Genomic DNA, 24576 nt, shown 5'->3' with positions numbered 1-24576 from the left:
GCCACTTATTAGTAAAAATATTTGGTTTATTACTATTGATTTACAAGAGACAATGTCTTTACCGAAGATTGTGGCATGCTAAATTGTTCTATTATTGGCCTGTATTTTTAATACTATGTCTAGAGAGATTAATAATTTTTATTGCTTCGAATACGTGTGAGTGTTTAAAATACACTTATACTCAAAAGACCCTTTTATTAATAAATTATATTTGGGGCTATAGTATTCAATAAACGAATACGTTTTCTTTGAAACCACTCCATTTAAGTACTAATTATACCGAATCCCCCTTAAAATGTTATTGGTTTTTAGTTAAAATCGTTCTAAAGCGTATTATTTCTCATGGGAACAAATATTTCGAACCAAAGTACACAACCCCTTTTCCAAGAATTAATAAGTTTAGGCCTAATTTTAAAAAAGCCAAAATTCAATTTCAGTTTCAGTTGCCAGTTAATATTTGAATGTCAATATGCATTTAGACGTAGATAGTTGTTGTTGTTACCATCTAGAGAAACTCACTATATTGTGGTAAGTCGTTTACTGTTCGACCACATCGAGCATCATAGATGGGAGATGGTTCTTGGTAACTGGTCCTCATAAGACACCTAACTCTCACTTATGGCTCCAAGTGCCACACCCCGGACAACTGCATTGGTCTGCAGGCTAAACTAAGTGAGGGTAGCCAGATATGGTGAAAATTTCACCGACCGATTGCCGGTATAAGCAATCTCACACTTACTAATCAACGGCTCTGGGCGGAAGAATTGGTAGGTGGTAGGGCACCCCTTTGTCCTGGGGTGGAGAAATCGATCTCGAAGATGGAGGAACCAATATACTGGTCAACAGCATAAGGATGTAGAAGGCAAGGGGAAACCACTACATTAAAGATCCCCATGGATATCCCTAGTAAAAATCATCATGGTTTTAGAAACTAATAACGGCGTTACTGATCATGGCCCTCGGAAGCCAAGATCCGGCAGGGGAGAAGAAGACAAGGACTCTCAGGTCGTTAATCAGCGAATTCCTTGTCAAAAGAACGCAGATGAAAAAATAAGACTGTCCAACACTAGAATAGGAACATGGAATGTTCAGAGCATGTTTCAGCCTGGTAAAATGCACAATGTTATTCAAGAAATGAACAGGTTGAATATCGATGTACTGGGTATCAGTGAAGCTAGGTGGCCCAACTCAGGTTGTTTTTCAACAGACGAAGCCACAATATATTATTCCGGTAGCGAGAATAACCAACACAGACACGGCGTGGCAGTAATAGTTAATAAAAAATCTAATAGAGCGGTGGAATGCTATTTCCCTATCTCAGAAAGAGTAATGGTACTGAAGTTAGTGACATCTCATGCCAAACTGAATTTGATACAAGTTTATGCTCCTACGGCGAATGCCGACGAAGAAGAAGTAGAATTATTTTATCGAGATATCGAAGAGGCACTTAGAATAACGAAAACAAGAGAAATCACGATAGTCCTAGGTGATCTCAATGCAAAGATTGGAAAGGGACAAAGCGGAAAGTGTATAGGAAACTATGGTCTGGGAAATCGAAACGAGAGAGGAGACCGTCTGTTACAATTCTGTCAAGAGCAGAACTTTATTATTACAAACACATTTTTTATGTTACCAAACAGACGACTGTATACATGGCGATCGCCCGCAGATACATCGGAGAAAGTAGTCAGGAACCAGATAGACTACATTATGATCAATGAAAGATACCGTAATGCTGTTAAAGCCGTGAAAGCATATCCTGGATCAGACGTGGCCTCAGATCACAATCCACTTATAGCCAAAATTACACTCACCCTTAAAAATATTAAAAGACATCAAAGAATCCCTACAATAGACACAAGAAAACTTAAAGAACCTAAAGTAAAAGAATGCCTCCAACATGAACTGCATGTGAACTGCAACAAATTGAACACAAACACCAACGATATTGACGAGTACTGGAATCGACTAAAAGATTGTCTACTGGAACCCTGTAAAGAAATATTAAAGACTTCCTCAAGGAGAAAAGAGGAATGGATGAATGACGAGATACTCAATATGATGGAACAACGGAGACAATTTAAAAACAAGGATAACAATAAATACAGAGAGATAAACCACGAGATTAGAAAGGTGATAAAGCAGGCAAAATAAAAATACTTTGAAGAGCAATGCAAAGAGATCGAAGACCTTCAAAATAAATATGATCTGTTTAACCTACACAAGAAAGTCAAAGAACTGGCAGGACTAAGAAAACAAAATCCCACTTGTGCAATTCTGGATAGACACGGTACTGCTATAACACATACGGACGAGAAAATACAAAGATGGGCAGAATATATCGATGAATTGTTCGATGATGAAAGAGGAGATCTGGAGCACATAGAACTTACGTCAGAAGAAATAGGTCCATATATTACAAAAGAAGAAATATTGCACGCATTAAAAACAATGAAGAGCGGGAAAAGCCCTGGACCTGATATGCTTCCTATAGAAATCCTAAAAATTCTAGATGAGAAGCACATTGATGTTTTAGTGACACTTTTGAACCAAATTTATAGTTCAGGCGTATTACCCAAAAAGTGGTTAACATCTATTTTTATTTGTCTCCCTAAAAAGAAAAACGCAAGAGAATGCAGCGATTACCGCACCATTAGCTTAATGTCTCATACGCTAAAGTTACTACTTAAAGTCATCCATAACCGAATATATCTCAAACTGGACATAGACGTTAATAATACACAATTTGGTTTCCGCAAAGGCCTAGGAACACGTGAAGCTCTTTTTTCACTTAATATACTAATACAAAGATGCCTGGACGTCAATCAAGATATATACGCATGTTTTATTGACTATAATAAAGCATTCGATAAAGTACGACATAAACATTTAATGAATGTCCTGAAATCAAAGAAGATTGACTACAACGACCTCAGGATCATATCAAATTTATACTATAAACAGCGAGCAAAAGTACGTGTTAACGAACAGCTGTCAGAAGAAATTGAAATTAGATGTGGAGTAAGACAGGGATGCGTATTGTCGCCAATTCTTTTCAACGCCTACTCCGAAGAGGTCCTGAAAAAAGCTCTTGAGGGTGAAACAGCTGGAATAAAAGTAAATGGAGTTCCCATTAACAACATTAGATATGCGGACGACACTGTGATTTTAGCCAAAAACATTGAAGATCTTCAGAGACTGGTAACCAGAATAGCAGAGTATGGAAAAGAGTATGGTCTAACAATGAATGTCAAGAAGACGAAATTTATGAGAATATCGAAAACTCAAAGAAATAACGAGAATCTTCTAATAAACGAAAATAACGTCGAACAAGTGGACAAATATGCATACCTGGGAACAATGATTAACTCCACAAATGATTACAATCAGGAGATAAAAATAAGAATAGAAAAGGCTAGAGCAAATTTCAACAAAATGAGAAGAGTTCTATGTACCAGGGATTTAAAACTGGAACTAAGAGTTAGGTTGGCGAGGTGCTATGTTTTTTCGACCTTATTTTATGGAATGGAATCCTGGACCTTGAATGCTACATCAATGAAAAAACTAGAATCATTTGAGCTGTGGGTGTACAGAAGAATTCTGAAAATATCATGGACAGAACACGTCACAAACAAAGAGGTTCTGAGAAGAATGAACAAAGAAATGGAAATTTTAAATTCAATAAAAACAAAAAAATTGGAATATCTCGGACATATTACACGTGGAGAGAAATACACCTTGCTCCAACTGATCATGCAGGGAAAGATCCAAGGAAAGAGAAGCATTGGTAGGCGTAGAATGTCATGGCTGCGCAACCTGAGAGGGTGGTACGGATGTACATCAAATGAACTTTTCAGAGCAGCCGTCTCAAAAGTTCGAATAGCTATGATGATTGCCGACCTCCGCCGCGGAGATGGCACTTGAAGAAGAAGATTAATTAATTGCGATAGTAAGAAATCTTTTTTTGTCTATTTATAAAGTCCCACTGGCAATTCACTTGTTGCCGCTACTATTCACTGACAAGCTCCTTTTGTCACGTCGAAACTAACCACCCTTAGTAATATTTTTGCCGAAGAGGTAAACATATCGTATTACAACATTTTGAGGATCATCCCTTTTCACAGGTCCATATAGTGAGTGCATATTTAATACCGATGTTTTTTTTTGCTGTTATTTATTTTTGTAAGTATGTTACTAAATTATGTAACCTAATTTTGTAACCGTAATTTAAGTAAAATGGAACAATGGCCAATGATATTTGTTTAGATTGTAGTCAAAGATTCATTTGATTTTTAATTTTTTTTTGAGAGATATTAAAAAATAGAAGAACTTAAAATGGAGATAAACGAGGAAAAAAGTAAGATAATGATAATCAGCGGCAAAGGAGATAAGGAAGATAATCAAATAAAGATAAAATGTAAAAACTCAGAATTGGAAATAGTAACAACTTACGAATACCTGGGAAGTATAATAACTAATGATGGAAAAATAGACTGGGAAATAACAAATAGAGCAAAGAAATCAAACAAGTTATATTATGCGTTAGCCCCAATAATGGGAAAAAGAGAACTTGCACGAGAAACAAGAATAAAAATATATAACACAATAGTGATACCGACTGTGCTCTATGCAAGTGAAAACTAGACAATTCTGGAAAAACATAAGAGCAGGATAAACGCAATGGAGATGAGACATCTAAAAAGGATAGTTGGAAAGACAAAATGGGATAGATTAAGCAACGAGACTATTAGGAGAATGGCCAACCAGGAACCGATAATGAACAAAATAGCAAAGAGACAAATGAACTGGTATGGGCATCTGATGAGGATGCAATCCAATAGAATAATAAGAAAAATTTATGAAGCAAAAAACATCGGAAAAAGAAAAAGAGGCAGACCAAGAAAAAAATGGATACAGCAAGTAGTAGAGGCGGGAAAACTTAAACAAAAATCACTCGAGGAATTGAAAATAATGGCAGGAAACAGAAAAGAATGGAAGAGGTGGGTAAATGGAAATTAAAATAGCTAGCCCAAATCCGACACCCTGTTAGGGTAAAAGGAAGGGGAGAAAGAAAGAAAGAAAGAGAGATATTAAAGTTTTGATATAAGTAATTTCCGTAATGAGTTTATTATTTAAATTGTATAAATGACTGCAATCTGTCTTAAAGGATAAGATTCTTGATGACAATAATGTGTCATTATGTTTTTTATTATTATGAATTTATTAATAACATATTTTGAGTATGAATAAAAAATTTTTATTGTTTATTTTATTTTTTAATTCTTGTTTGTATATAATTGTCAAATAACTGTCAAAGTTAAACTTGATAATTAAAAGTTCTCCTATTAATTTTTAATAATTGTGTGTATATTAAACAGTATTTAATAGTTATATTACAATTAATTAGTATTCAAGATTCCCATTGATGTAGCCAACGAGTAAACATTACCTTGTGATGTGATAATTCGAATTATTTTGTGTGTTATGGAAACAGCAATTATTATTGGACTATAATATTATTATATTCAACTGAAGGAAAAGTGCAGATACAGGTAACTGTTATATTCCTAGTATTTTATCCACAGTGTCCTAATAGGACGACTGTTGCAATAATAAAAATTAAGTGAAGTGTTTTTGGTATCCAGGAACACTCACAAAAATGAACTCAAATCAAAACCTCACAACTCCACAAGTCCTCCCCACAAAATCATATGTCGCTGCTACTTTATCCAAACCTCCACCTCCTACTTTCCCACGTAAGGAGCAAGCCATTTTAATGCACGCTATTCCAAATACTGTTTTATTTGACTATGTTAAAGCTATAGGGGACATTGTTATCCCAAAAAACATTACCTTTGCATCACGTATTCCAAATAACCGCATCTGTATTTATCTTTCCACGCCTACAGTTGTCGATAACCTTCTAAAAACACATCAAAATATCTCTATCAACTCTACAGTAGTTCCCATCAGAAGACTTATCACTCCAGCTAAACGCCTTCTTATATCTAACGTATCTCCTTCAATTCCACATTCCATAATTGAGAAAGCCCTTAAAGATATTGGATTACAGCTGGTCTCTCCTGTGTCATTTGTGAAATGTGGTGCACTCGGAGAAGGTTATGCACACATTATGAGCTTCCGAAGAGTAACGTATATTATCTCCGATAAAGAGAACTTTTCAATAGATAGAAACTTCGTTATTACATACGAAAACACACCTTATAGAATATTTATTTCTACGGATAAATTGCATTGTTTTTTATGTAAAGAGGTCGGACATACCGCTGACTCATGTACCAATAATCCAACTACTTTTTCTCAAACTGAACTACCCCATCTAGAGCCCTCTACATCTGAAATTACTGATATAATTTCTGACGTAAACACTCCTGTTCGATCAGACCTAACTACTTTAAATTGCACAGAAACCCACACTGAAATAGATACTGAAACTATACACCCATCAATTCCACCCACACAAGGACAAAAAAGAGCTATATCAACAGACAGTAATTCTGATATTCCTTCTCTATTATCTTCAGCAAGTACACCCGAACCAGCGTCTAACCAAATGCTTCGTCCGTTATCCACAAAAACAAACACTATCTCCAAACCTCACAAGAAAAAAGCAAAAACTACAAAATCAGAGGAACATAATCTAACAGCTAGTTCACTACAATCCGTAGCGGCCATTTATAAAAATAATCCATCTGGTCTAACTTTGACCGAGACTCAGTTTATTGCTTTCCTAGAAAATACACATGGTAATCCTAGTCCACTTAATGAAGCTTTTGTTTTTACGTCAAATATTGAAGGACTATTACAAGACATAACAGTTCTCCATTCAGAAACTAAGGAAAGATCCCTTAAAAATCGACTTACGAGACTTCAAAAGAAAATCAAAAGACAGCTAAACCCAGATGACTCTGATAATATCAGCGTCTCATCTGAACTACTAACCGATGATGAAACCAAAACCCTTATCTCCCAACAGCCAGAACAACCATCTCAGTTGCCCCTTACCCCTTCAACTCAAGATTCACCTTCAATTTAATCCAATGGAACTGCGATGGGTTCTTTCCCCGTATTGAAAGAATCCAACAACTAGTGACAGAAAAACAACCCGATATCATATGTCTACAAGAAACGAACTCAAAAATATCTAAGCTTCCCACACTAAAAAAGTTCGAAGGATATCATTATATCAGAACTAATTGTGACAGAGCCAGTGGTGGGACATCTATTTTTATTTCAAGTGAAATATATTCATCCCATCTTCTCATCACCACCGAACTCGAGGCTATCGCCGTAACTACTTGGTGTCCTAATAAACTTACGATATGCAGTGTTTACATTCCTCCTAACTACCCCCTTAAAGAAATTGAAATTCTAAATCTTATATATCAGCTCCCCGTTCCATATATTCTAGTAGGTGACTTCAATGCTCATAACTTTATGTGGGGGTCAAACCATACTAATGGCAAAGGTAAAACTATAGAAAACGTTATCAATTGCACAGGCTCCTGTCTACTAAATACAGGCTCTAATACGCATCTGAACTTTTCCTCTGGCACATTTTCGGCGATAGATCTTAGTTTTAGCGACCCAAAAACATATACTTCACTAACTTGGAAAACTTCCGATGATCTATATGACAGCAACCACTTTCCAATATTTGTATCATCTGATATCTCCAACCATGAACAAACTATAACCAGAAACTTCTGGCGGCTAAAAAATGCCGACTGGATAGACTATACTTCACAAACAGATAACACCTTACCTTCTCTATCCCTATCCGACAATATTAACAATAATCTATTATTAATCACAGATTCCATACTTAAAGCTGCAAATTTGCACATAGGCAAAAATAGTATTTCCCATAAAAGAAAGGCAGTACCTTGGTGGAATACATCTTGCCAAACTGCAACAGAACAACAAAAATTAGCTCTTAAAAATTACCGTAAAAACAAAAATCTGGAGAATCTTATTGAACTAAAGAAAACCAGAGCCAAAGCCCGATTTATTATAAAACAAAGTAAAAAATCATCTTGGAGAGAATATGTATCCTCTATTAATTCAAGCACCAATCCGGCGGACCTCTGGAAAAAGATTAGGCAAATCCAAGGAAACAACACCAACCTCAAAATCTCTAGTATTGCTGTAAATAACACTACAATCACTGACAATCAAGAAATCGGTGAAACCCTAGCAACGCACTTCGACACTAAATTCAAAAGTAAAATAGATGCCTCCTTACGAAAACCATTACCTAACGCCCCACCCTGTTCCTCACCCGAAACAATAATGGACATCACACATCTTAATTCTCCCTTTCTTTTTGAAGAACTAGTATCAGTTATTCAAACTTGTAAAAACAATGCCGCTGGTCCTGACGACATTCCTTACATATTAATCAAAAAGCTCTCAAACTGTAGCCTACTCAAAATACTTGAGATGTATAATTTAATCTGGTCATCTAACCAATTTCCCAATCAATGGCAAACCTCTATCGTAATACCTATTAAAAAGCCTAACCTAGAACGTTCCTTGGCCAACTCTTATAGACCTATATCACTAACTTGTACGATGTGCAAAATATTCGAAAAAATGATTAATAAAAGACTCCTATGGTTCATTGAAAAACATAAGATATTTGCTAGTGAACAGTCAGGATTTCGTCAGAACCGTTCAACCCAAGACAACCTTGTAATCCTCCAAACTCATATATCAGAGGCCTTAAACAAAAGACAAGAAGTCGTAGCTGCCATATTTGATATTGAAGGTGCTTTTGACACTATAAGTAGGCAATGTATATTAAACAAACTTATCCTTCTTAATATTAATGGTAATATATTTAACTTCATACGAAATTTTCTATCTTCTAGATCGTTCAGAGTCTCTGTCAACGGTATTTTATCTTCTACTCATACTCAAACTGATGGCGTACCTCAGGGATCGGTACTAAGTCCTACACTTTTTAATCTAGCAATAAGTCATTTATGCTCTCACCTCATTTCCCCTATTAAACATATCATGTATGCTGATGACCTAGTAATTTACTGTCATGGACAAAACTCATCTACTACCTCGAAGCTTATTCAAACTGCTGTTGACACACTTTTAAAAAAAACTAGTGACATGGGGTTATCTTTATCCAATGTAAAATCTAAAATTATAAACTTTAGTAGACGTCCCCCTTCTCCATCTCCACTTATTTTGATCAACAATGTCCCTCTTCCTGTTGTTAAACAATGCAAAATTCTCGGATTAACGTTTGACTCACGACTAACATGGAAGCAACATATATTTGCAATAAAAGGAGAAACGAGCATAAGACTAAACATAATAAAAACTCTATCACATCATTATTGGGGATCTGACGAAAACTCACTTCTTAAAATATACAGATCACTAATACGCTCCAAGCTAGATTATGGTTGTCACATATATATATCCGCCTCCAAAACATATATTAACCTTCTAAACTCAATTCACAACACAGCCCTTCGTCTTTGTATTGGCGCTTTTCGATCTAGTCCTGTAGATAATCTTTATTGCGAAGCTAACGAACCTCCTCTTTGTATAAGACGAAAACAACTGCTACTCTCTTATGCAGCATCGGTATCAGCTAACCCCTCTAATCCAGTGCATCCCTTATTTGTAATGTCCACGTATAATTTACACAATACCAATTTCTTACCACCAATAAAACCTATTCCACTAATTTTAGCACAGATACTTAATGATATCTCTCTTACACATACCCTTCCTCTTTATCTCCCTCCATCTCCTCCTTGGATCATGTCCACGCCCAAATTTAACACCTCGCTCACCAACTTCGATAAAAATAAACATCCGAAAGAGATCATTATAAATGCATTTAAAGACATTATAGATACAAATAAATACGACCTAATATTATACACGGATGCCTCAAAAAATGACACAGGAGTAGGCTGCTCTGTTACAACCTCTCATTCACTAATTAAGTCATCACTTATACCAGCCATCAGCAGCGTTCATACTGGCGAATTATTTAGTATATTGCAAGCTTTTAACCATATATCTCCACCTAATAAGCAGGTTGCCATATGCACAGACTCTTTAGCATCAATCTATTCTATCAAAAATATATTTACTGATCATCCAATCGTCCAAAAGATCCTAGACTCTTACCAAATTATCTTGTCCCAAAACATAACAGTTACCATAATCTGGCTGCCATCTCATATTGGTATAGAAGGCAATGAAACTGCAGATCACTATGCTAAACTTGCTACAGCATCACCTGAAATCACCGATAAAATTCAAATTTGTACGGACCTAAAATCATATATTAAAAGAAGAACCAGACTCCTTTGGCAGCAGCATTGGAACTCTAACCGTTCGATCTTACACGAAATACAACCGTCAATAACCAGTCAGCCTACATTTAACTATTCAGCCCTCTCAAGACGAGATCTCATTGTGATAAGACGACTTCGGATAGGACATTCAAAACTCACACACGGCTACCTAATTTCCTCTAGCATCCGTCCCTTTTGTCAAATCTGCCAATCATATTTGACAATCAAACATATTCTCACTGAATGCCATCAACATTTGGCCAGAAGATTACAATACAAACTCAAAAGTGAAGTACGAGATATCCTAAACAACCCTGACCAAATAAAAGCTGTGCTACAATTCCTTAGAGATGAACACTTATATCAAAAAATATAATTAGATTTTAATTTAGACATTGTATAACATATTATTATCATTCCGTATTATTGTAACATATTCTTAATGTAACACTTAATGTTTGTGTAATGAAAATTCATGTTATAGTACCTGTGTAAGTGGCCATAGTAGCCGAGCACGTTAAAGTTGAAATAAAAAAAAAAAAAAAAAAAAAAAATTCTTGTTTGTTTAAAAATTTAATAAACATTATTTTTTGTGACGTATTATTTGATTTTCGAGTAGGAACGTAAATTATTTGAATGTTGTTGTTGAAGAGAATGTAATAATTCTTCTAGAATATTTTATTGAATATATAACTTTTTCTTGCAGCTTATGGTTAGATATATCATTTTTATAGTTTTTTGTTGATAATTTGCTGATATGTTTTCTGACGTGTGTTTTTTATGTTTTTCTAATGTTTTTACAGCAACAGTGTTTTTCTAAATGGGAAAGTTTTTTTTATAATTTTGTAGAACTATCAGGAAGACTATACCTAATCAAAATGCAGACCAGTAGTCTCAATGAGAAAATTAATCTTTTAATAAAAGTGACAATATTACCAGGATTAGAGGAAATGGATAAACCTACTGAGGTTTATTCATATATTGAGAAAAAGTTAATGTGGAATATTACAACTAATTCTTAAAGGCAAGATATGAGAGGTGTAGAAAGAAAACAGATTTTTTGGCTAAAAAACATTCGTAAATGAACTCAGATATTCTTCTTTGTGTGCCGTGCTTGTATTCAAGCGTTGGCTATCGTCATATTGACAAGCTGATGAAATGATTCTCGGTCGGCAGCTAGATGAAACAGTTCCTCGACCGTTTGACCTGTCCAACCTCAGATACTACATGCAAAATAATTATTCTATATGGAAGAAGATCGAGGAGCCTTCGCAATGGTGATCACCAACGTCGAATAATTCTGATATTGTACGTGAAGAAGAAAAAGAAAAGGTTTACCACAAGGATTTATTCTATCGCCACTAATTTTTATTGTATAAAACTGTGACCTATACAATACTTCATTGGTTGTAAATATCGTTGAGTACGCTGATGATTTTTCTTTTCACAGGCATGCAAGAAGTTATGATCCAAGTTTAAGGAGATTGGACATAGCAGTTTAATTTTCCATCCAGATTATAAGTAATATGATTTTGATTTATATACTCAAAAATTAAAAGTGGTCATTTTCACCTGAAACAATATTCTAAACAGTACCACTCTTAAGCTTAATGACATTAATTTTTCTTTCGCCAACCAAATAAACTATCTCGGAATCACACTCAACAAAAAATTAACCTTCATATGACACGACGTAGACATTTTATAAAAATGTAGTAAGGTACTAAACCTTTTAAAATATATTCTAAGAACATAGTGGGGGTGAAGTTCCAAACAATTTTGATTATCTATAAATATATATAAGTATTTGGGAAAAAACTGGAAAACATCCATAAGATTTTTTTTTGTGTCAAGTTATTTTCATCAGTTACAAATTTTACTTATACTTTAGATCGAAAATAGAAGAAAACGTAAAAACAGGAAAAGAAATACCTTGCAAACCTACTTGATACAAAGTTCATCATCATCAGTGGCGTTACAGCTCTTTATGAGCCAAAGCCTTCTTCAGAACAATCCTCCATTCGCCCCTATCTCTGGCAACTCTTTTCCATGCTCTAATTCCGATAGACTTCAAATCATTTTCTAGGTTGTCTTGGTACCTAAGTCTCGGTCTTCCTATTCTTCGTTGTCCGATCGGCCCTCTTCGGTCAAAAACTTTTCTGACTATGGCATCTTCCTCTCGTCTGATTACATGACCTATCCATCTGAGACGTGCTACCTTAATGAATTTTACAACGTCAGGCTCTCCAAATCTTCTATACAACTCAAAATTGTAACACCTGCGCCACAAACCTTGTTCTTTTATGCCTCCATATATTCGTCTTAGTATTTTTCGCTCAAAACGTTTGAGCAATTCTTGGTCATTCTGTGTTAGTGTCCAAGTTTCTGAACCATATGTTAGCACTGGTTTTATTAGTGTTTTGTATACAGTCAGTTAAATTTTTCTAGGCATTTTTGAGGCCATCTGTCTTCTTAAGCCATAGTAACACTTATTGGCGAGCACTATTCTACTTTTGATTTCGTCACTGACGTTGTTATCTTTGGTTAGCAGCGACCCTAAGTATATGAAGGTGTCAACACCTTCCAGTTCTAGGTCATCAATTATTATTCGTGTAGATGTCGGGTTGCTTGACCTAGTGCAACACATATATTTGGTCTTTTGAACATTTATATTTAGTCCCATTCTATGTGCAGATGCTCTTAACGACCGAAATGCTTCAGTCAGAGATTCTGTGGACCTACCTATGATGTCTATGTCATCTGCGTATCCGACAATTTGTACTGATTTGTTAAAGATAGTACCATTCGTAGTAATCTGCGACTCTCGAATTATTTTTTCTAATGCCAGGTTAAATAAGAGACACGATAGTCCATCACCCTGTCTTAGTCCATTTTTGCAATGGAAGGGTCTTGAGAGATCGTTTTGGATTTTTACCATGCTCTCTGCACCTGTGAGTGTAAGTTCAGTTAACCGGACAAGATCAAACGGAATGCGAAATTCTACCATAGCAAGTAGAAGTTTATTTTTATTAACTGAGTCGTATGCGGCTTTGAAGTCAACAAATATGTGGTGGGTGTCGACGCCGAACTTTAGGGTTTTTTTCAAGGATCTGCTTCACTGTAAATATCTGGTCCGTTGTTGATTTATTAGGACGGAAACCGCACTGATATCCTCCCACTATTTGTTCGGCGTAGGAGAGGAGTCTTTTGTACAATACGTTGGACAACACTTTTAATGCCATATTGAGTAGAGTGATACCTCTATAATTATCACACACCATCATGTCTCCCTTTTTGTGTATAGGACACAGTACACCTAACTTCCAGTCTGTGGGTGTTTCTTTCTGTTGCCAGATTGCAGTCATCAGTTTATGCATGTGTTTCATGAGTGGGTCGCCGCCATTTTTGAAAAGTTCGGCAGGGAGATTATCCGAACCGTGAGCTTTATTATTTTTCAGTGTTGCGATGGCTTTTCTAATTTCTTCTTCGGTGGGGGGTGGTTGCCGATCATCTTCATTTATTTGAAACATGGGATCCTCAATCTCGCCATCTTCGTGGTTGCCGCTAAGCAGTTCTTCAAAATGGTCCGCCCATCTGTTTAGTATCTGTTCTTTGTTACTAATTATAGAACCGTCCCTATCTTTACAGGCTATTATTCTGGGTTTGAATTCTTTTCTGCAGCTTTACAAAGCTTTACTTTTTGATACAAAGTTACGTAAGTATAAATAAAAGCATAATGAATTCAAACATAAATCATATAAATTCTATTCAAACGTTTGTAATATAATTTTTATAGTACATTTCATCCAACAACAAATATTACAGGATATTTTCAGCTTTAAATATCAAAATGGTCTTTTAAACATTTCTCTGAACATTAGCCTTAAAACATTCCCAGATATTTCATGTAAAACTAAAAAGATAAGAACCTCGCTATTTGTGATTTATTTCCTCTCGGATACTTTTCCATCCTTGACATCGTTTTCCAGTAGCTTCAGCCTCAACCGCATTACTTCCAACTTGCGTTTTTTTGTTTTTTAAGAAAATAACAAACCAAGCCGGAAGGTTTCTTTTGTTGCGGCGGCTTACGCTGCTTTTGCATACCTGTATCATTTGATATAAGACCTTTTCGGTTCGATGGTGAAGTATTTTAAAAAAGGAATTTAAAATAAATTTAAACCTATTATGAATCTATTATATCCACAGCCTTTGTATTTCGATTTTTATGGTTATATTACATTTAGTCAGAATAAACAAACACTGCCTGACATAAAATAGATGTAAGATTAAAATATAGAACACATCAACTAATAATTAACAAAGACTCTCATAAAAGTAGAGAAGAAGCATCTAAAGTAAAAATTAAAATAAATAGGATATCAAAGGAGTCCGAAAAACTAAAGGAAAAGGAAGTCGAATGTTAAAAGAAGGAACAAAGAATTCAAAAGGGTACATCGAAATAAACATAACTATCAGATAACTAACTAGGCAAGAGAGAATAAAAAGACGAGAAGCAGAAGTACAATTGATAATATTAAATTAAATACCCAAAAACTTACATTGGTCAAACTGGTAAAAGTTTTAACAAACGTATACCAGAACATAAAAGGGCTTTGGATAATGGAAAAACAGATTCTACGTATGCACTTCATCTTTAAGACCATAATCATTCTTTTAATAACGAATTTCAAATTCCCCACATTTAAAATAAAAGCCTTTAGCTATATTTATTAGAATATATGGAAATTAATAAAATAAAAAATACAGACATAATTCTGAACGACCAACTTAAGACTAAACAGTTCTCTCCTCCTCAACCTATTTAGTAAAAGACTATAAAGTATAAACATATATCAAAAATAGATCACAGAAGAATCATAAAAAATTGAGAAAATTGGTCCACGTTTATTTATTTAACATCTTTATAAAATCTGAGTTTATTTGTGGCAAAATACAAAAATTGCATACAAAAGCTGCACTCTCTACCTTTAAAACGCATCTTAATTTTTGTTTATGGGACACTTTGATCAAAAGATATCGAATGTTTACCGTCTAGCTGATACAAATTTTGATTTTGCGGGCGTAACTGACATTCAAAATCGACGGTCGCTTCAAGCGCTGTTTCTGAGAGAACGGTTCATTCTACACAAAAAGTGCTAATTAACAATATTGTTTAAAATTAGATTAGCTACATTTTTTATTTGAAACATTTTTTTCTGCAGCGTACAGATTCTTGGTAAATCGATTTTTTTGCATTTTTACATCCTTCCCCCTTACAAGGGGGTTTTAGGGGGAAGCCGGGGTTATAAGTAGTAATTTTTATGCATCAAATTAGAAAAAAACAGAGAGACCCTAGAAATGTATTACGAAATACATATATTTACAAATAATTGTCTTCAAGTAATAAAATAAGAGGCATGAATTTTAATAAAAGGACTTAAGTTTTTAGCGGGAATTGTATTTTAAAATTATATACTTAATTAAACTAACAAATAGAAATATTTAAAATTAAATTTTTTAATAGCTATACACAAAATAGTGGCAATTTTAACATTTTGGACAGTTGTGATATTCAAACGGTGTGACTAAAGAGCGAAACCGTTTGCATATTCCTATTCCAACTTTTCATAAGCTATTGAACAGTTTTTCAACAGAAAAATACCCAAAAATACTCGATTTCTGTACACCCAGCCCAATACCCAAAAATCTTATACTCTTATTAGACTGATAAATGCATTTTATGTGATTCGCCATGTGTAAATATTCTAGAATTGGTTTGACTCAGCCGTTTTTGGTTTTTTTTTGACGATTTCAAAGTTATACTTTGTTCTCTTTTTTTGATATGGTAAATGCTTCTTTCGCTAACACCAATCATGGATAAATGACACCTTACAGCAGTACTTTCATTAAATTGTTCCGTATTTAAGAAAAATATATAAAACATTCAAAACCACCAATTTTGATTCGCTGGGTTTAAATTTATGGGAATTTATGCTCTGTGTTTAAAATTGGACTAAATACTGAAGTAAAGTTTCGTTTTCCATTGGCACTTCCACCCATGCACATTCGTAATTACAAATTAAATGCTTGGACGTTATTTTATGCTAATCAAGACAAACAAATTTATGGCCATAGTTGGCTGATTATGTTAATGATAGTAGTTTGCAGAGGAACTTTTACAAAAGAAATGTTACTCTTACGAATAATATTCAATTTTCCATGTTAAAATTAAGACATTATTCGAATCTAATCTATCTCGAAACCCTTCGAGCATTGTATAAAAAAATCTCTACGTCAAGAAAAAATAGTTAAAAAAAAAATAAGTACTTTTCAAGATATTTATACATGTTGTGGATTATTTAGTTATTAAAACATTTACAATGCTTTTTTATTCTACTGTATACATACAAAATATTATTACGTACTACTGGGAGATGCATTTTATTCAAGCCGGTCCTATGCGACGCTCTTGAGTGAGCAATCAACAGCTGGCGAAGGTTGAAAACCCTGTGTGTTTTTTCTCTATAAGAATAGCCCCTTCTTAGCGGTACTGCACTCTCAGTGTGAATTTCACTATAGCATCGTTCACAACTTGTATGAAGGCCTACGTTTCAACTAAATCGAACGCTTTGTGAATATCAATAAACGCCAACTTAAGGGGAACATTGAATTCGGTGGTCTTTTCTATTTTATAATATTTGTCACTTACTTAAGATTTAACTCAGTTATAAAAAACAAACGTCAATTAGGCTATAAATAAATAAAAAGACCATTGACCTACTCGTAAAATGAAAATGTTTGAAAATTAATGTGCCCCTTATTCTAAAGGATCACATCACACACCACACTATAAATAAATAAATGTCAGTTTCACTTCCGAATGCAAGGTTGTCAGATTTATAAAATATACGTAGGTTTTATTATAAATGTACATTCTACAATATACATCTAAAAACACCGGAGACGACAGAATAGCCCCTTCTTAGCGGTACTGCACTCTCAGTGTGAATTTCACTATAGCATGGTTCACAACTTGTATGATGGCCCGCTTTTCAACTAAATCGAACGCTTTGTGAATATCAATAAACGCCAAATTAAGGGGAACATTGAATTCGGTGGTCTTTTCTATTTTATAATATTTGTCACTTACTTAAGATTTAACTCAGTTATAAAGAACAAACGTCAATTAGGCTATAAATAAATAAAAAACCATTTACCTACTCGTAAAACGAAAATCTTTGAAAATCAATGTGCCCCTTATTCTAAAGGATCACATCACACACTATAAATAAATAAATGTCAGTTTCACTTCCGAATTCAAGGTTGCCAGATTTATAAAAAAAACGTAGGTTTTTTTGAAAAAAAAATAATAAATTGTTGAATCCATATATGGATTTCTGTGACAAAGAGGATTCAATGTATCACAGTTCCTTTCCTATTTTTGATTTTATAATTGTTTTCTCTTTGTATTTCGATATTTGTCATCGACTTCTATATAGTGAATAAATTTAGTTTTGTATGACTTATTTTCTCTAAACATATTTGCTAATATTTATTAAATTTTGACATTTGCATAAAAGTAGCTTGTGTTTATGTCTCTTTAAAAAAATAATAACCATAAACTTTACACCCGCATAAAGACAATTCCCCATTTTCGAGACTCTATTCTCTCCAAGATATTTCTAATGTTCGAGCTAAACACATCCAACCTTAGATAGGAAGTTTGAAAGTTAATTCATAAAACAACGTTGAATGTTGGCATAAACTCCGAAGTTGCATTGACGATGAGATGAAGAGAAGAGTGTGGAATGTTGGAAGTTTCGTCTTGAGCAGGATACCGGATCGAAAATAACAAAGCAGACGAAAGACTAGCATTCATTCCATCTAACTGACAACTTGAATTCCGGAACTTCTAAGATTTACTGAAAATACATTGAACATGGATGCCTCAGTCTTCTACAAAACCCTTCAAAAAGCCGAGATTTAACCGATATATCAATCTAAAGTTTCTTTTACACAGTTTATAAAAATTTGATTAGAAAAATTGGCAATATAAAATATTATTAATACAAAAAATGCTGATATATATAATATACATTTTTATCGTTAATAAAAATATAATCCAGTCAATAAGATATTTACGCATTATTGTATTTAATTAACCGCAATAACACATCAAGGTAATTACCGGCGGAACAGTGACAACATACTGTTATGGTTTAAATTTATTCTTCTTCTTAACGTGCCCCATCCCTAAGGACATTTGCGATCATCATGGCCCATTTGACTCTATCTGCAGCCGTTCTGAAAACTTCTATTGACGTTTTCCCACTCCATTGTCTCAGAGTCTTCAGCCAGGACGTGCGTCTTCTCCCCGGTCCTCTTTTGCCTTCCACCTTCCCTTGTATAACCAGCCGCATTAATTCGTATTTCTCGTTTCTTAGTATGTGACCAAAATAGCTCATTTTCCTTTTCTTTATAGTGTTAAATATTTCTTTATCTTTTTTCATTCTTCGTAGCATTTCCGCTTTTGTTATGTGTTGTGTCCAAGATATTTTCCAAATTCTTCGATAACACCACATTTCAAAGTTAATGAGTTTTTCTCTGTCGCCTGTATAATTGTCCAGGCCTCAACTCCATACAACAGGACAGAGAACACGTAGCATCTCAATACTTTAGTTCTAATTTCGATGTTGAGTTTTCCATTGCATAATATTGCTTTCATCTTATTAAAAGCACTTCGAGCTATCTCAAAACGCTGTTTTATTTCCGTACTTCTATCCCATTCTTCATTTAGTTCGTAACCTAAGTACTGATATCTGTGTACCCTGCCTAAAAGTTTTCCTTTAGCATAAACACTGTCTTCCTCAATCTTGTTCTTGCTTACCACCATACCTTTGGCAGTATTGGGTAATGAGATCACTTAAGATCGGTAGTTCTTTTCTGTTGTTCGCAAGGAGTATTGTGTTATCTGCGTATCTAAAATTATCCAGAAGTGCTCCGTTAATAAATATGCCTTTATTTACGTCTTCTAATGCCTATTTAAACAATTCTTCTGAATACATATTAAAAAGTAAAGGAAAAAGCACACATCCTTGTCTTACTCCACGATTTATAGGTAATTCTTTCGATTTTTGTTGGTCTATTCCTATTATGGCTTTTTGATATCGGTATAGATTGGCAATGATTCTCACGTCTTCGTCATCTAATTCTGTGTTCTGCAGTATTTTTGCTATTCTTCGGTGTTGTACTTTGCCGAAAGCTTTTTCGAATTTATTAAAATCTAATAAAAAATTAAATTCACCGACCGGTAAAGTCGTTTCACACTATAAATAGGAATATTAGATTTGTAAGATTCAAATATTTGAACGAGTAATAGTTTTTTTTATTAAGTAGAAAGTAGGTAGATAGGACAATAGATATTTGTACGTTAATATATGAAAACAATACAGGAATTCTCATAAACGATTAATGTTAATAACCTAAAGATAGCAATTTTAGAGTATTAGGTTTACGTCTTGGAAGGGCAATGTGGAGTTCGAATGGGGGGAGAAACTATTAACATTAGATAAGCAGATGGCACCGCGATCATGGCTGAAAGTATCGAAGATCTTTAATTCCTTATAGATCGAGTCACTAGAGAATGCTCTAATAACGTGTTACAAAAATATTCTATTTTGAAATTTAAAGGTGGTAAGTAGTCGGACCAGCTCTTTAAGATTTGGTTTAAATCCAATATATACCCGGAGAGTGGGGTGGGTAAAATGTTATGGCCCAATTTTATCGAATAATGCCGCGTATCAGACCATTAGCCATAACCCAGCGGAGGTGTTGTTGTCACCTATCTATGGTTGTCACCTGTCAAGAACTACACTTTATGTTTATAGTTTAAATTTTTATTCAATAGTGAAGTTAATTGTAAGAATGCTTAGAGCAAATAATATGGATTATTACAATGATTTGAATAACCCCAGCGTATATATATATATATATATATATATATATATATATATATATATATATATACCTTAGGTGTACACTACTTTATCAACGGTAAGTTTCTAACGTAATATTATATCACATCGTTTGTATTTTGTGGTAATTTATTCCTACTAAGTTTCTAACACTAACTTAACTAAATTAAATAAACCTTGTAATCTATACCCCTAATTAGTAACTAAATATCTAACTTAATCTAATTATACTTTAAACTACTAATTATAATTTAAGATTACTTTTATTTCAGATATCAATAGTTTCAATTATCTAAACGTCTGGTGGAAGAGAAGGTTATTATAAATACATCAGTTGTATGTAACCACCGATAAACTATTTGAATATGTGACTAGTATTATCCCAAATATGATAAGGTAGACAAGATGGTTGCAGGAAAGGTAAAATGGTTCATTCTCACCATGTTTATTGTTCACTTTCCTTCTTAGGGTCTATAGCTTGGTCTTCTTTATATCCAATAACCCTACAATCAGCTTCTGGAAGTTGTAGATCCAAACGACGAACAGCTTGTATGGGAGCCAATAAAAAGTAAACACCAGATAGAAGATTTGAAGGAGGAGACGAATATAAAATAAAAGTATAAGGTCTGAAAGTAAAAGAATAGTCTTAGAGAGTGTTTAAGTTGTGATTGATGGAATAATAGGTCTTAGATAGGACTTACCGTTGATGTAAGGTGACCTTAATGTAAAATAATTCTCAATCAAGAATTTAATCCGCTATAAGCGCCTATTTTACAAATAGAATTGATTCCTGATCCTGTTGAGGTAAAATTGAGTTTTAAATCCAGAAATTTCCTGTATATTCAGTACCCTTGGCACATGTGAACCCAAAAATCTCAACTTTTTTCCTCAAAAAAAAAACAACTCAAAAACCCACAAATCCAACTTTTAAACGAACTGATGACAAGATATCCTGTCTCCAACCTATTAGGACCAACAATTCAAAGTACAACTTTTAGTTCCATGAACCAATAAATTGACCTTTAGAAGTTGATGTCAAATAACCTGTAAGAAGAGGCTAAATATCATGTCACTCAAGATAAGCATACCCTGCCATTAACCTAACAGGTGTCAGTTTTGATAAAGAAAACATTTGATAATAAAACAATAGCCTAAAGAAGAACAATTTGAAAGATACATGAAGATACTACCAGAAGAAAAATCAAGCCCTTTATGAAACTATAACTAAGTAAGTTTTTATAAAATAAATTCAAATCCAATTTATTGTCTATTTTATTTCTAGTTTCATTGAACACATAAGGAAAATAAACAAAGGAAATATTAAACCTGTAACAAACGGACTAAGCATAAATACAACAAAGACAAAGTAGGTTAGTTTTGTGGTTAGTAAACAAGACCTCGGCGCTATACAACTAATTAGCTATACAAGCTACAACAAGCCATCGGAAGACCACAACCTAATGTACCATTTTCGACGAGGACTTTGTTGTGTAAGAAATATCTTGCCTTTTTCAAGGCAAGACACCGAAGATATAAATATTTTCCGAGTCCATAACCCGAAAATGGACTTAAGTAGAGGAGCTCTCGACAGTATATTCGAAGCCCTCTACAGAGCACCCGGAGACAACAGAAGGTGGTTAGACCCTTATTTGTTCCCCCGAGGTGACAATAATAGCATTAAGCTTGTGTTTGACAAGTAACAGAATTTGATTGGTTGAAAGGAATGGCGTGGTATGTATGATATGTGTGTCTGATTGATGTGAAAAGTAGGAGGAAGGAGTAAACTTAGTCAGGTTTTGCCCGGGAAACAGAAGATTGTTGAAGCAGGTTGTTTTTATTCCATATCCCGCAGTGAAAGTTAGCAGAGTTCTTGTCAAATAGTAATTGTAAAAGGTGTTTGGTGTCTGTAGAACTAGCCCCAATGATTGGTAGTAGTGGACAACGAAAGTACATCATGTAATAAACACGACTACACTAGAAAGAAATTGGGATCCTATGAGATAGGAGCTTGGTCCAGGAGCTGTTGGAGAGATTGTTGCGGCGATAGTGTGTGCGAAAGACGTTGACAAGCAAAGGAGATAGCTGGCGTGTGTAAAGCAGCTGAGAGTACGAGCAAAAGGTAGGCAGATCGCAGTCGTAAGAAGAAAAAGAGCCAGTAGAGATTTCTTGAAAATAAAAGGTTAGTTTGCCATATAATCAACACAGACTTTCAACTAGATCATAATTATTAATATGAGTTTTTTTTATATTTTATTCAGTGATTTCTTTTCACAATAAATATAATCTTTTAATTCAAATATAAAAAATTAAAACAAGTAATATTTCTTGAAAGGAAATTTTTGTCTTGAATTAATTTAAAAAAGAAAACACAGAGAAGACATCTTTTATGTGAATACAAGTTCAAACAATTATTGATTAACTGTAAAATTGTCTGACTTAAATAATTTTTTTATTCTTTTTAAATAAATTATTTAATAGTTAAGTATCACAATATTATTTGGTTTAATTTATTTTTCTATTGTCCATCCTTTCTTTAAAGGCAATTCCTTAAAGAATACTATGAAGCCACTTATTATAATTACCGATAAGAGGAACCCTGAGATAAAATTTTAATTAAAATAAATTTATTTGTTTTTGCAAAATTAAGACTAAAGCATACTAAATTAAATCAATTAAACAGATCTTCTTCTTCTTTTTTTTTTGGTGCCTATCCTCTGTGGATGTTAGCAATCACGTTGGTTCATACAGCTTTGTTGACAGCTGCTCTAAATAGATGTATGGTAGTCATTCCTGCCCACTGTCCAATGTTCTTCAACCACGATGTCCTTTTGCGCCCTTGAGATCTTTTGCCTTCTATCTTGCCTTTTGAATTACTTGATACTTCTCATTGCGCATGTTGCGCTTCTCATTAAGTATATCATCTTTCTGATTTTCACGATACGCATAATTTCCAGATCTTTATTCATACGTTGGATCACAGTGTTGTTTGTAACATGAAGGATATAGGAAATTCTGCGCATGCGGCGGTAGCACCACATTTTGAAGGCTTCTAATCGTTTGAATGTTGCCTCCGTCAACGTCCAGGCTTCAACTCTATATAAAAGGGTAGGAAATATGTAGCATCTTAAGACTCGTGTTCTTATATCAATGTTCAGGTGAATATTACATAAAATCTTCCTAAGGCGATTGAAGACAGCTCTCGCTTTTTCTATAAGACATCTTATTTCCTGTGAGTGGTTTCATTCCTTATTTAGGCTACATCCAAGGTCATTTTGTCGATTATTTTCAAGGGTTCATTATTAGCTGTGAATTGATGCTGTATGACGTCATTTTTACTTATTTTTGGTCTTCTTACAGTTTAATTTCATGCCGTATCTGTTTCAGGTTTCCATTACACGGTATATTATTGTTTGCATACTAATACGTATGGCACGTAGAGCCAATTTAAATATTTTTATGCATGTTAGTAGGTTATAAAAGTTGTTTTAACTTTAGAAATCTATTTGGAATCCAGCTCACAACGGTGATATCTTGGTAGCTCATTAGTAGAGAAAGTGTCCACATGATTTTAGCAAATAAAAGTCAACCGGCACTGGCCAGCAACGCCTACAAAAACACTAAATGTATCATTTTAATTTATAATATTTATTCAGGCTATTACAAAAATTACAGTCTTTGTTAATACCAAACATTACTTAGTATCTGCATTACATATAACATGTACCATAAACAGACACGACAAGAGAAATATTTAATTTGCTAATGAATATTTGACAAATATTTTAATGCTCATGAGGACAAGAAATAAATGAATAGCTTTAACAGGAACTATGGTTCTGAAAATATATACTAGCAAGTGAATGTTTTGATTAATAGCGGCACTCTACGTGACCATTATCAACATATTTTCCTCAAAGGAAGACAGCTTAACATATAAACTGCATTAAAATCTTATATTGATGAGTTCATGCATAGCAGTTTCGGACTTATCAACGTTTTATTTCTCTATTTGGGTCATTTTTATGCCAAACTGGAAATAATATTTCATAATATTCTTTCTATACACATAACTTTTGTTTAGTACGAGATACTAAGGATAATATTTATTTTATTTAATAGGAACACATCGACACCAAATCCAAGCTAAATTGTGAAGGTGATTCTAAAATTTAACGCAATAATTATTACTGTTGTCCTGTTAGTGTCTACTTGACCCAAAAACAATCATTTGTTGTATTAGAAATTTA

The sequence above is a fragment of the Diabrotica undecimpunctata genome, chromosome 3, assembly GCF_040954645.1.
Source record: "Diabrotica undecimpunctata isolate CICGRU chromosome 3, icDiaUnde3, whole genome shotgun sequence".
Classification (NCBI taxonomy): Eukaryota; Metazoa; Arthropoda; class Insecta; order Coleoptera; family Chrysomelidae; genus Diabrotica; species Diabrotica undecimpunctata.
This window is presented reverse-complemented; position numbering follows the sequence as displayed.